The sequence below is a fragment of the Heptranchias perlo genome, chromosome 22 (assembly GCF_035084215.1).
Source record: "Heptranchias perlo isolate sHepPer1 chromosome 22, sHepPer1.hap1, whole genome shotgun sequence".
In the NCBI taxonomy this organism is placed as follows: Eukaryota; Metazoa; Chordata; class Chondrichthyes; order Hexanchiformes; family Hexanchidae; genus Heptranchias; species Heptranchias perlo.
In genome coordinates, this window is record NC_090346.1 from 41,298,079 (window position 1) to 41,313,191 (window position 15,113).

Consider the following 15,113-nt stretch of genomic DNA (forward strand, 5'->3'; position numbering starts at 1 on the left):
AGTAGGCCATTCGGCCCCTTGAGCCTGCTCTGCTATTCGATAAGATCATGGCTGATCTGATTGTGACCTCAACCCTATTTTCCTATATTGCACCCCCCACCCCCCCCCCCCCCGTCCACATCCTGATCTTGTCAGTTTGAGAGGCTCTAAAGTTTTCCTAAAGCTGACTCGACGCACGGACCGCCCGCCTCGACGTACGGACCGCCCGCCTCGACGCACGGACCGCCCGCCTCGACGCACGGACCGCCCGCCTCGACGCACGGACCGCCCGCCTCGACACAAGGATACCGGTGCAGGTGAAGTAAAATTTGTTTCAGGTTCAGAATCAACAAAAAATTTCCTACCTCAAGTATTTCAAGTCGGTAAATTGTCCCTTTAATGATCCGCCCCCGGCATTAATTGGGGACGCGACTTCTGGGATTCGGCTGTGTGCGTGCATCCAAAGCCGCCCAAGTTAAACCCGGAAGCGGGCGTGTTGGAGCTGGGTTGCGGTCGTGCTTCAAAAAGCTGTTATTTTAACCTCCCGCCCGCCCCCCCAATCCACCCGTTCTTTGGGGTTAAAATTACCCCCATACTCTCCTCGGCCACCTCCCTGAGTTGTGCTTGCGTTCAGCCATAACAACATTACAACAGTGACTACACTTAAAAAGTGCTTCATTGGCTGTAAAGCTCTTTGGGATGTCCCGAGGTTGTGAAAGGCGCTATATAAATGCAAGTTCTTTCCTTTTCTTTCAACAGATCCATAACTAAAACAAGAGCCGGTTGCCTGAATTCAAAATCTTAAGCCTCTTAAGATCTTAATTCTCTGTGGCACTTCCTGAAGTATTGTATTTTAAAATGAAGGGGGTCAGCTTTAAGGCTTTACGTTTTATTTTCCAAATGCTAGCACGTCACATTCGCCATTAAACAGCGCCGTGCGGATAGTGTGCAGCAATGGCAGTGAAGGTTGCAAATTCGCTCTCAGTTTTACTCCTCTTTAAAGGCCCAGCAGTGCTCTTGATGATAATGTCGCACGTCGCAGTTTTCAAAAGGTGTTATGCAATGGGAAATATGTTGCTATGCTACAATCTGCACAACACACTCAGCCTCCACAGGACTTTAATCAGCGTATGACGACAGCACAATTCTTCATTTCAACTGAGAGACAAAGAGCCACAGTTAAAGAATGCAAGTACTTCCAACCCCTGCTAGGGCTTCACAGGGATTTAGATTAAGCCTGCATCGGTTAGTAGGAAGCTCATTTCCACCGCCCCCCCCCCCCCTCACCCCCGCTCCCCAATTGGTTGATTGGCAAATCGCTTGGACCCATTCAGCTGCAATAACCTCACAGCAGAACGATTTGCACTGAAATTGCCCCATCAAATCTTATTGGTGTAAACGACTGGAAAGATTTTCATGCTACACAACTATTCGAAAACAGCTCCAAACGCACCCATATATGGGAGGGAGGAGTTGTTAACATTAATTCATCACAACTGCATTTCATGTCTCTGAAGGTCTCCAATCTGAAAGATGCTTTATTTAAAAAATACTTGGAATGCATATCCCCTCCACTCACACACACACAAACACAATGTTAACACCCCCTTTTCCTTGCACCATCATCCCTTTTGTCATTTAATCACTCCTGCCCTCCACCTTCCCTTTTGCTCTTTCTCCCCCCACCCCCCACACCTTGCTTCTAAACTGTTAAATTTCTAAATTCTTCCAGTTCTCATGAAAGGTCATCGACCCGAAACGTTAACTCCGTTTCTCTCTCCACAGATGCTGCCTGACCTGCTCAGTGCTTTCCAGCATTTTCTGTTTTTATTTCAGAGTTCTTTGGGCTCCACTTCCAAAAGCCCCTTGATTGATATTAATGGTAAAAGATGAGGCCCTCATGTCAAACTACCCCACTTTCCAAAGTGAAAGGAATGCCCCATTACAAAGCCCCTCAGTAACTTTATCCATCGTCCTTATTATTCCTGTGAAAAATACAGCGATTATGTAGTGGCATTGTGAAAACCGCATCACATTGACATAGAAAGTGCAGTATAACTAGGGTTGCCAACCCTCCAGGATTGCCCTGGAGTCTCCAACAATTGAAGGTTAATCTCCTGCTGCGAGTAAAACAGGAGAAAAATCATAGCAGCATTAAAACAAATGATGCGTCGTTTTCATTTTCTTTGAACAGTTTTGTTTATTAGTCATAGAAATATTCGAGATGGGAAAAAATAGCTGTTTTTGACTGGGTGAGGCAGTTGGAGAGTTGAAATCTCCAGGAATACGTCCAAATAGAGTTGGCAACCCTAAGTATAACTGACCCTTAGCAAGTACTCGCACGTACTATCCAACAATCTCTGCCAATCTCACGTGTGATGCACAACAACTGCCCTCAATCAGCTTGGTTGTTCTCGGATTTTGAGTTCATGCTACAGAATGGATGGCACGGTCACTGACTTGGGCAGTAGGTCGACAGGTAAGAAACTATAGAGAATAACAACATGCAGGATTTCCGAGGGATCAGGGAGCAGGGTTACTGATCTAGCCGCAGCAAGCGGGTAAGATTGAGTTAACAAGGGATGAATCAACACCACGTCTGAGGCGATGGCATTTTGACTCTGATTTTGGGGGTTCTAATTGGCCATGCAGCACTCTGAGAAGCCTGAGTAGGTGAAAGGTGCTACGCAAATGCAAATTCTTTCTTTAATCTCTCATCTGAGTGCAACAGCGATGAAAATGGCAGCACAGTAAGCACCAAAGCTGTATTCTTCCTGGGGTCAGATTCCACAGATATCAGTCATATTTTGGCACCTCACCTAAAGAGCCAATATTACTCATGTGTGAGCTTTGACAGTGAATGTCAGCAGGCTATTGAACCAAGGGGGAGGGATGACATCACATCCAAGTCTGATCCTGTCCTCACCCAAAACACATGCATGCACACTTCGAGCAGCAGTCACTGGATAACAGTGGGGCCCCAGGCTGATTTTTCTCTCTCCCTAACCCAGGGATGCTAAGGATAATTTCAATGACTTCACACCCAACCTGGATGAGTTCAATTAATTCAACACAGACCAGCGATTGAACCTGACACCTCCCTGGTCTGGATGGCTCAGGTACTCATTGGATAATAGCCACTAGTAGCGATTGTATCCTTACTCTTAAACTGGACTTTATGGCACACTGTCACGGTGTTGGCACAAGATAGATTGCAGAGACACAGAATTGCAGCAATGTTAATACTGATCTGCTTTAATGAAAAATCCAATAATCTCTTAACCTTCTTAACTTATTCACCATCAACACTGATATATTGATTGGTTCATGAGCTCAGTGTTAACAGCTTGACTCACATGATGATACATTAGTAGAGGGCAATTTAAAATAGGAAGAGAGTAAGATTGTCAAGACTTCATGTTCGACAAGGTTGCTATGGTTTCATTGTATGTGACATGCCACCAGCACCTATCAGTGCAAAGCCGGGTAAACATCGCATCGATATGAAGTGAAAATCTAGAAGCTTTTCTGTCATGGCCCGGTGAAGGGTTTACCTTTCCTATGTTTTAGACAGATTCCTCGTCTGTGGTTATGATGAGGCAAAATAGGAGTTTAAAATTTCATTGTTAGAGTAAGAAATACTTGGATTTATGTAACGCCTGAACACAGCATCAAAACCTGTCAAAGCACTTCGCACAACAAATTACTTTAGGAGCGCAATGACTAAGAACAGTTAGTGCTTGCAAAATGAGAAATAATCATCCCATTCATGGCCATGTGATCTAAAGGGCTTTCTCAGTTTTTAAAAAATAAACATCTCTTTTCTTGCTGCTTCTGCAGATTGATTTTCTGTGTATATCTGCTGAATGTCAAAGTAGATATGGTGGGAATACTTACATTAACATCTGGCTGAAAATCACCCCAAACCTAATCTCTTGTCAGTTTAGTGCTGAAATATTACCTCAGACTCACAGGGTTAATGTTTCAGTAGCAGGCTGTTCAAATTCACGACAAAAAAATAACAAGTACAGCCTAAGGATTGCCAAGGCCACCATTGATGTTTATATTGCTTACAGCCAGCAATAACCCAACCTCCTGATCTCCCTTCAAGACTGATTCATCCTCCACAGGCCAGCAGAATTTCTACATCGTTATGAAACCTTCACAATATTCTGTTAGTAGTAATAACAATGCCATTTTTACATTTGCCTTGGCCTGGCACACTCGACAGCAGCCCCCGTGTAAACAACAACTTGCATTCATATAGTGCCTTTAAAGGTAGTGAAACGTCCCAAGGCGCTTCACAGGAGTGTTATCAGACAAAAATTTGACTCAAGCCACATAAGGAGATAGAGTTATACAGCACGGATAGAGGCCCTTCGGCCCATCGTGATATTAGGACAATGACCAAAAGCTTGGTAAAGAGGTAGGCTTTAAGGAGCGTCTTAAAGGAGGAGAGAGCAGTAGAGAGACGGAGAGGTTTAGGGAGGGAATTCCAGAGCTTAGGGCCTAGACAGTTGAAGGCACGGCCGCCAATAGTGGAGCGATTAAAATCGGGCATGCGCAAGAGGCAAGAATTGGAGGAGTGCAGAGATCTCGGAGGGTTGTAGGGCTGGAGGAGGTTATGTAGATAGGGAGGGGCGAGGCCATGGAGGGTTTTGAAAACAAGGATGAGAATTTTAAAATCGAGGCATTGTCGAACCTGGAGCCAATGTAGGTCAGTGAGCACAAGGGTGATGGGTGAATGGGACTTGGTGCAAGTTAGGATACGGGCAGCAGAGAATTGGATAAGCTCAAGTTTATTGACGTCTAGAGGCAACAAAGGCATGGATGAGGGTTTGAGCAGCAGATAAGCTGAGGCAGGGGCAGAGACGCATGATGTTACGGAGGTGGAAGTAGACAGTCTTGGTGATGGGAGCGGATGTGGTCGGAAGCTCATCTCCGGGTCAAAGAGGAGCCAATATTGTGAACGGTCTGGTTCAGCCTCAGGCAGTGGCCATGGAGAGAGATGGAGTTGGTGGCTAGGGAACAGAGTTTGTGGCGGGGACTGTAGACAATGGCTTTGGTCTTCCCAATATTTAGTTGGAGGGAATTGTTGTTCATCCAGTACTTGATGTCAGATAAGCAGTGTGACAAATCAGACAGTGGAGGGGTTGAGGGAGGTGGTGGTGAGGTAGAGCTGGGTGTCGTCAGTGTACATGTGGAACCTGACGTCGTGTTTTCGGATGATGTCGCTGAGGGGCAGCATGTAGTCGAGAAATAGGACGGGGCCAAGGATAAATCCTAGGGGGACCAGAGGTAACGGTGCGAGAGCTGGAAGAGGAGCCATTGCAGGTGATTCTCTGGCTATGATTGGCTAGGAATAGAACCAGGCGAGCGCAGTCCCACCCAGCTGGACAACAGAGGAGAGGTGTTGGAGGAGGATGGTGTGGTCAATCGTGTCAAAGGCTGCAGACAGGTTGAGAAGGATGAGGAGGGATAGTTTACCACGGTCACAGTCACATAGGCTGTCATTAGTGACTTTGAAAAGGGCCATTTTAGTGCTGTTTCAGGGGAAGAAACCTGATTGGAGAGATTCAAGCACGGAGTTGCGCGAAAGATGGGCATGGATTTGTGAGGCGACAACACGTTCTGGGACTTTGGAGAAGGGAGGTTGGAGATGGGCCGGTAGTTTGCAAGGACACAGTGGATAACAACAACATGCATTTTTTTAGCACCTTTAACATAGTGAAACGTCCCAAGGCGCTTCACAGGAGAGTCATCAGACTAAAATTTGACACGAGCCAAATAGGAGATATCAGGACAGGTGACCAAAAGCTCGATCAAAAGAGGTAGATTTTAAGGAGGGTCTTAAAGGGAGGTAAGAGAGGCGGAGAGGTTTAGGGAGGGAATTCCAGAGCTTAGTAACTAGACAGCTGAAGGCACAGCACCAATGGTGGGGGAAAAGAAAATTGTGGATGCGCAAGAGGCCAGAATTGGAGGAACGCAGAGATCTCGGAGGGTTGTAGGGCTGGAGGATGTTAGAGAGGAAGACCAAGTCTTCCTGGCAAGGTCACAATGGAATCGGACAAGGTCACAATGGGGTTGCCGCCAGGCATGAGACCTGTGCGTCGAGAAGCAGTGGCAAAATCCCCCCCTTTAAGTCCAGTGTAAAAGCAGATCTAGGTCGTTGTCATTGTGATACCCGTCAAAGTATCATTGTACTTGGGTGAGGTACTGAAGGGCAACCAGCACCTGTGGAACAATATCTCAACATAACTCTGAGGAGGAATGAAAGGGTGAGGCAATTTTGGAGGGAAATGTTGTTATGCACTCCTACTCCCCCAGACAACAGAGCTCTGTACAGTATATCATGACCTGGTACTTGAACCACAAGTGTGATCAGAGATGTTCCCAATGTCCATACAATCTAAGCAGCACAAACACACATCATTCCCCACAAGGTGAGATCTTCATCTCAGCCTGTAATCAGAGGCAGAGCTGAATGGAAGTGAGGGACTGTCCATCATATAGTGAAGAAATGGGCCTGATTTTCCTGTCCCTAAATCCTTGCACCAGTTCCCATCAGGGACAAGGAATTAGGTGCGGAGACCCATCTCTCGCTGGGTGTCTGGCTCATTTGCACGTGACCCACACTTCCTCAGGTTGAACAGACGGGGATAGGAACAACTGCCTGAAACAGATGTGGCATTTAAATCTCATACAAATTACGCAAGAGTGACGTTATAAAGCTTTTGCTTCATTTTCCAGGCCTCACATTGGGTGGCTGCCTGATTTTTAAAAATGCACATGGAAACCAGAATATTAGGCGTTGCTAGGCTGCACCTTGAGATTGGAGAGAAAGAAAAAGAACTTGTATTTATAGAATTCCTTTCATAATCGCAGGATGTCCCAAAGCGCTTCACAGCCAATTAATTACTTTTGAAGTATAACCACTGTTGCTATGTAGGCAAACATTGCAATTTGTGCATAGCAAGGTTCCACAAAACAGCAAATGAGATAAATGCCTATTTTGGTTAAGGGCTAAACGCTGGCCAGAACTTCCCAGCTCCTTGATAAATGCAATGGGATCTTTTACACCCACCTGAACAGGCAGACAGGGCCTCATCTGAAAGGCAACACCTCTAACAATGCAGAACTCCCCCAGTACTACGCTAATAATGTCAGCCTAGGTTATATGATCAAGTACTTGAGCATTTGAACCCGTAACGTTCTGACGAAGAGGCAAGAGCGCTACCATTGAACCAAGCTGGCTCGGACTGAACAACTACAAAGCAGCAGACTGCAACTTTCAGCTAGACTGAGGGACCTATTTGTGCACAATCTTCGTTGCACTCTGTGTGGGTGGAGAGGGCTTGGCAGCTATCAGAAAGAGCAGATGCCTATACTACACTCACACTTCTTTATGCGGCTGAGACTCCTGCCCTGCACATGTCTCCCCGCCCCTATTGTGAACGGGTGCTGAACCCGAGGCGATAGTCACAGCCAGCCTTTGCCCTTGGCGCCTAAATGAGCGGATGGAAAACCAGCAGAAGCAGTCAAAATGCAGTGAGGCGATCACATCACTGACCACCTCATTGTATATTCCCATATTGCTTTTTATAAAAAGGAAACTGGGAAAGTTTCTAGTAAATCTTCATTGTATTGTGACTGCTACTGCTGTTATAAATATTGGGGCAGATTGTCCTGTTCCTGCACCTGATCGCCTGGCACAGTTAATAGAGGGAAGTGGGTGGCTCCCTTCCAGGCGGGCACTCCTTCCCATCTGATTTTCCTGTGATTGCTGTGTCCAGGCAACCCAATGGCCTCCAGGTGCAGGAAGAGGGAAGTCCTACCCCATTATATCAAAACTCCAAAAGACAGTGATGTACTTTTAATGGAAGCCAAATGCCTAACTGCTGAATGTTTTGTCATGTTTAAGAAGTACTAAGCTGCTTCCAGGATTGAATAAACAAGAGATCTGAGGTCTCTGTGTTCATCAGAACATGGGTAAAAATTCCGATGCGCCACTTCTTGGCACATGCCAGGAGCGCCTAATTTCAATCTGCGCACTCCCAGCCCCCAATTTTCCATCCTTATTATTTTACGCACTTAGTGCGTGAGGAGGGGCCGATCGCAATTTTTAGCCCACAATTGCAATTTAATGGTGCGTGTGTATGGGATTCCTCACAATTATGTAGGACAGAGTTTTTATTTTTTTAAATCATTTTCTTCCCTCAAGTATGTGATTAATTTTATGTACATTAAGGTAAGGTCATTACCAGGAAATGGAACATCTTTCCGCTTTAAAAAAAAATTGTTCTCGGGATGTGGGCAACGCGGGCAAGGCTGGCATTTATTGCCCATCCCTAGTTGCCCTGAGAAGATGGTGGTGGTGGGCATTCTCCCTGAACCACCGCAATCCTTGCACTGATGATGCTCCAATACTGATGGTGTGAGGAAGGGAATTTGCCTCAGTACCTGCATCAAGCGTTTCCACCTCAGAGACAGGATGAAGTTCATTCCACATTGCCTCAGTAATATATCGTAACCAAATCCCAGAGTAAGGGCTGTTTGGCCACTTGTCTGTTTGGAAGTACATTAACAGACTCACCTTACGTCCTTCCAGCTGGAAGAGAAAGGAGACATTAATTTTAAGATTTTAAGTCATGTCTTGAGGTGGGACTCTTGGCTGGAATCATTTACTGGTGTGAAGGTTGCTGGTGACTGTGACTGGAGTACAATGCTCTGTGGCACAAGTTTTTTCACCAGGCTACCAGCGCTACAGGCTAAAGATGGTTATGCACTTGTGGCATTGATGGCTAAGCTGGACATTCTAGCCTGGTTCAGGGGGTGGAATTTAAGGACAGATCCCACTCTAACCACCAGCCTCTGTTAGAAAACATCCGGGTTATTTTAAACTAACCCACCCATGGGGATCGGAGAAGATCGGATTGGGCACTCTGCCCGATTTTACTTTCATAGGAACATAGGAATTGCTGGACGATAAAAGACCAAGGTCCATCTAGTTTGTCTTCTACCATCCTGGTAGTCGCATGGTACAACGATAATGGAGTTGTTGACTAATCATAGCAATCAATCTCTATCAATTAGTCTACAACAAACCCAGACATGACACGAGGAAAACTCTATTGGTGCTGAGCTTTGGGAAAAGGTCCAAAGCCAGCTGTTCCTCCCAAGGATGTTACACTTACCACATGTCATGTCTCAAATTACTTACAAACTGTATCTCAAAATGTTTCAAAAACATCTCCATTGATCTGATCCTGTCAGTTTCCCATTGGATGGGTTTGATTAAAATTAGCCCCTTACAATTGTAGATGGGCTGCCTTGAAACTAATAGATTAGCCTTTGGACTAAATTTCCTACCTGGAACATGCCAGTTTAGAAAGAATATAACTTGCAGAAATCATTAGAAACATATCCACTAAGTCTGGGTGCAGTGGGAATACACCAAGGATTGGAGAAGGAATCAAACCGACAAAGAAAGCTCATGCTTTGCAAATGCTCTACTGTCTGCAGATTGATGGTGGCTGAAACATACCAATTTACAAATAGAAAAATGTAACCATTTTTTTTTAAAATAAAGATTCCTCTGCATCACAACCACAGGAATGTCTTGATGTTGCAACGCCATATAAGGGAAAACACTGCCCCACGAGCATAGTGCCAAAGAGTTAAAAGTAGCATGAAGACGAGAAAGAACTTGCATTTATGTAGCACCTCATCACATCTCTCAGGATGACCCAAAGCCCTTCACATCTATGAATTACTTTTTCAAGTGCAGTAACTGGTGTCATGTGGGTAAACATGACAGCCAATTTGCCACATCAAGTTTCCCACAAATAGCAATGTGAATGAATGACCAATTAATCTGTTTCTGGCAGTACTGGTTGAGTGAGGAATGTTGGTCAGTAACCAAGAAGATAGATGAGGGCTGTGCAGTAGACGTGGTCTACATGGACTTCAGCAAAGCCTTTGACAAGGTACCGCATGGTAGGTTGTTACATAAGGTTAAATCTCATGGGATCAAAGGTGAGGTAGCCAATTGGATACAAAATTGGCTTGACGACAGAAGACAGAGGGTGGTTGTAGAGGGTTGTTTTTCAAACTGGATGCTTGTGTCCAGTGGTGTGCCTCAGGGATCGGTGCTGGGTCCGCTGTTATTTGTTTTTTATATTAATGATTTGGATGAGAATTTATGAGGCATGGTTAGTAAGTTTGCAGATGACACCAAGATTGGTGGCATTGTGGACAGTGAAGAAGGTTATCTAGGATTGCAACGGGATCTTGATCAATTGGGCCAGTGGGCCGATGAATGGCAGATGGAGTTTAATTTAGATAAATGTGAGGTGATGCATTTTGGTAGATCGAATCGGGCCAGGACCTACTCCGTTAATGGTAGGGCGTTGGGGAGAGTTATAGAACAAAGAGATCTAGGAGTACAGGTTCATAGCTCCTTGAAAGTGGAGTCACAGGTGGATAGGGTGGTGAAGAAGGCATTCGGCATGCTTGGTTTCATTGGTCAGAACATCGAATGCAGGAGTTGGGATGTCTTGTTGAAGTTGTACAGGGCATTGGTGAGGCCACACTTGGAGTACTGTGTACAGTTCTGGTCACCCTATTATAGAAAGGATATTATTAAACTAGAAAGAGTGCAGAAAAGATTTACTAGGATGCTACCGGGACTTGATGGTTTGACTTATAGGGAGAGGTTAGACAGACTGGGACTTTTTTCCCTGGAGAGTAGGAGGTTTCGGGGTGATCTTATAGAAGTCTATAAAATAATGAGGGGCATAGATAAGGTAGATAGTCAAAATCTTTTCCCAAAGGTAGGGGAGTCTATAACGAGGGGGCATAGATTTAAGGTGAGAGGGGAGAGATACAAAAGGGTCCAGAGGGGCAATTTTTTCACTCAAAGGGTGGTGAGTGTGTGGAACGAGCTGCCAGAGGCAGTAGTAGAGGCGGGTACAATTTTGTCTTTTAAAAAGCATTTGGACAGTTACATGGGTAAGATGGGTATAGAGGGATATGGGCCAAGTGCAGGAAATTGGGACTAGCGTAGTGGTATAAACTGGGCGACATGGACATGTTGGGCCGAAGGGCCTGTTTCCATGTTGTAATTTCTATGATTCTATGATTCTATTAGGAGAACCACTTTGCTCTTCTCCAGATCTTTTATGAACAACAGAACCACTGGAACAGGCAGACGGAATCTTGGTTTAGTGGCTCAATAATTTTCTTTGGAGCTCTCGTACTTACATTCAAAGCCTAAAAACTGTACAAGAATTCTGTGTTTGGTACATTATCAATGTAGAACAAAACAGCCCTTTACGTGAACTCAGTTATGTAACCAACTTTGGAGACAATAACCTTTGTTTCATTGGCAGAGCTGCTTTGATCAAGGCCTTTCATCGAACCTGCAAGTACAATTGCCACTTCCTCATGCCTTGATGGTGGATAAAGGCCAGGCAACGTAACAATACTTTTTGAGACAATGGCCTGGGAAGTACAATAACCTGAAGGCGTTACTTCTTAGCAGAGACAAAACAAGTCAGAGAAAGAATGCCAAGTAACCAATTTTGGGGACAACTGACAGAAGATGGAGGGAAACCACATCATGAGGGCACTGGGCAGGGTGCTATAGCAACAGATCTGAGTGAAGAGTATGTATTAGTTCATTCTTGACTTTGTGCAAAGATGTAAAACGGCTGATCGTGTGTCGGCAGCCCATTTTACATAGAATCATACAGCACAGGAGGGGCCATTTGTCCCAACGTGTCCATGCTGGCTCTTTGAAAGAGTTATCCAATTAGTCCCACCCTCCTACTCTTTCTCCATAGCCCAGCAAATTTTTCCACTGACTTCAATGGAAGCAAAAAATGGAGAGAGAAGTAAAACGGGGCTGCCGACTCACTATCACCCGTTTCACACTATCGCACAAAGTCAAAATCTACCCCCATGTGTCCAGGTGCACATGTATGTCTGTTCTTTCTCTGCTGCAATAAAAATTTTCATTAGCATAAATTTCTCATGTCCTAATTCTGAGCCAATCCTTCCTATAAATCAGCAAACTTTACAGTCTGATCTCTCAGGAGCAATTCCACTGACTTCCATTGGCTTTGTCAGTTTTCCCCCCTCTAGTTCTGTACCTAAATCTTCAAATGTAAGGAATCTTACAACACCAGGTTATAGTCCAATAGTTTTATTTGAAAATCACAAGCTTTCGGAGCTTACCTCCTTCGTCAGGTGAGTGAGTGAAGCATAGCATATATTAGGCTGGGAGGCGATCACAGCAATCAAAGGTGTCGTTGGTGTTCAGACAGGTTAGCCACAGAAAACATTACATCCCAGTATACTGAATACACAATGGGTCAGATTACACAGACAGATAGAGAAAGAGACCCGAAAGAGAGAGAATGTCCAGTTGTATTAAAAACAGATAACTTTTTTTTCCGCTGGTGGGGTTACGTGTAGTGTGACATGAACCCAAGATCCCGGTTGAGGCCATCCTCATGGGTGCAGAACTTGGCTATCAAATTCTGCTCGACGATCTTGCATTGTCATGTGTCTCAAAGGCCGCCTTGGAGAACGCTTATCTGAAGATCAGTGGCTGAATGTCCTTGACTGCAGAAGTGTTCCCCGACTGGGAGGGAACCCTCCTGTCTGGCGATTGTTGCGTGGTGTCCGTTCATCCGTTGTCGCAGTGTCTGCATGGTCTCGCCAATGTACCATGCTCCGGGGCATCCTTTCCTGCAACGTATGAGGTAGACAACGTTGGCCGAGTCACAGGAGTATGAACCATGTACCTGGTGGGTGGTGTCCTCTCGTGTGATGGTGGTATCTGTGTCGATGATCTGGCATGTCTTGCAGAGGTTGCCGTGGATGCTGTTCTCCTGAAAGCTGGGTAATTTGCTGCGAACGATGGTCTGTTTGAGGTTGGGTGGCTGTTTGAAGGCGAGTAGTGGAGGCGTGGGGATGGCCTTAGCGAGGTGTTGGTCGTCATCGATGACATGTTGATGGCTGCGGAGAACATGGCGCAGTTTCTCCGCTCCGGGGAAGTACTGGACAAAGAAGGGTACTCTGTTGGTTGCGTCCCGTGTTTGTCTTCTGAGGAGGTCCATGCGATTTTTCGCTGTGGCCCGTCGGAACTGTCGATCGATGAGTCGAGCATCATATCCCGTTCTTACTAGGGCGTCTTTCAGCGTCTGTAGGTGTCCATCGCGTTCCTCCTCGTCTGAGCAGATCCTGTGTATTCGCAGGGCCTGTCCATAGGGGATGGCCTCTTTGACGTGGTTAGGGTGGAAGCTGGAAAAGTGGAGCATCGTGAGGTTGTCCGTGGGCTTGCGGTAGAGTGAGGTGCTGAGGTGCCCGTCTTTGATGGAGATTCATGTGTCCAAGAAAGAAACCGATTCTGAGGAGTAGTCCATGGTGAGTTTGATGGTGGGATGGAACTTGTTGATGTTATCATGTAGTCTCTTCAGTGATTCTTCGCCGTGGGTCCATAGGAAGAAAATGTCGTCGATGTATCTGGTGTATAGCATTGGTTGGAGGTCCTGTGCAGTGAAGAAGTCGTGCTCGAACTTGTGCATGAAAATGTTGGCGTATTGGGGTGCGAATTTGGTCCCCATGGCTGTTCCATGTGTTTGGGTGAAGAACTGGTTATCGAAGGTGAAGACATTGTGATCAAGGATGAAGCGGATGAGTTGTAGGATGGCGTCTGGAGATTGGCTGTTGTTGGTGTTGAGTACTGAGGCTGTTGTAGCGATGCCGTCATCGTGGGGGATACTGGTATAGAGTTCATTCAGCCACCGATCTTCGGGTAAGCGTTCTCCAAGGCGGCCTTCGAGACACACGACAACGCAAAATCGTCGAGCAGAAATTGATAGCCAAGTTCCGCACCCATGAGGATGGCCTCAACCGGGATCTTGGGTTCATGTCACACTACACGTGACCCCCACCAGCGGAAAAAAAAGTTATCTGTATTTAATACAACTGGACATTCTCTCTCTCTCTCTCTCTCTGCCTTTCGGGTCTCTTTCTCTATCTGTCTGTGTAATCTGACCCATTGTGTATTCAGTATATTGAGATGTAATGTTTTCCGTGGCTAACCTGTCTGAACACCAACGACACCTTTGATTGCTGTGATCGCCTCCCAGCCTAATATATGCTATGCTTCACTCACTCACCTGACGAAGGAGGTAAGCCCCGAAAGCTTGTGATTTTCAAATAAAATTGTTGGACTATAATCTGGTGTTGTAAGATTCCTTACATTTGTCCACCCCAGTCCATCACCGGCATCTCCACATCATAAATCTTCAAAAACTGACGTCTAAAGTCTCTTCAGGATTCGCTGATTTGCTTTCTAACTAAACCTATTCTCGTTGAATCGTTTAGTGACCTTTCTCCACCCCCACCCACCAAGTTTTTGATGAGTTCCAGTTCCACCACCCAGCCAACCGAAAAAGAATTTGCATGCAAAGAAATTTTACGCGCTGTCTAGTTCCACATGTAGCTGATTCATTGCCACAACTCCAGTCAGCTGCTTTCGGAGATGTTTTTAGTGGGTCAACTAATATTGTTGAGGAAGCCTCCGAAAGCTTGTGATTTCAAATAAAACTGTTGGACTATAACCTGGTGTTGTAAGACTCCTTACATTATTTCTTAACAGAGAGAGTAGAAAACGGGAAAGAAAAATTATTTTGCTTCCCAATTGAAACCAAGTTGTCAAAAAATGTGAAATTCCCTGAAGACAAACATATCGTGAGAGTCTGGAAAGAAAAAAAGATCTGAATTGACAACTGCTCACATTAAAACCTGTTCAGAAGTTCTGTGAATTGTGGGTGTGCAAAAAAAATCATATTGTACTGAAGCCTGAAACTGGGAGCTACTTGGGAGATATACAGAATCTCATTACTGTCAAGGTGAAAATACACCCTGTGACCCACATCTACCACAACAACTCACATTTATATAGTGCTTTTAATATCCCATGGCGCTTCACAGGAGTTGGTCTCCCTATTTAAGAAAGGACATAATTGCTTTAGAGGCAGTTCAGAGAAGGTTCACTCGACTGATTCCTGGGATGAGGGGGTTATCTTATGAGGAAAGGTTGGACAAGTTGGGCCTGTATA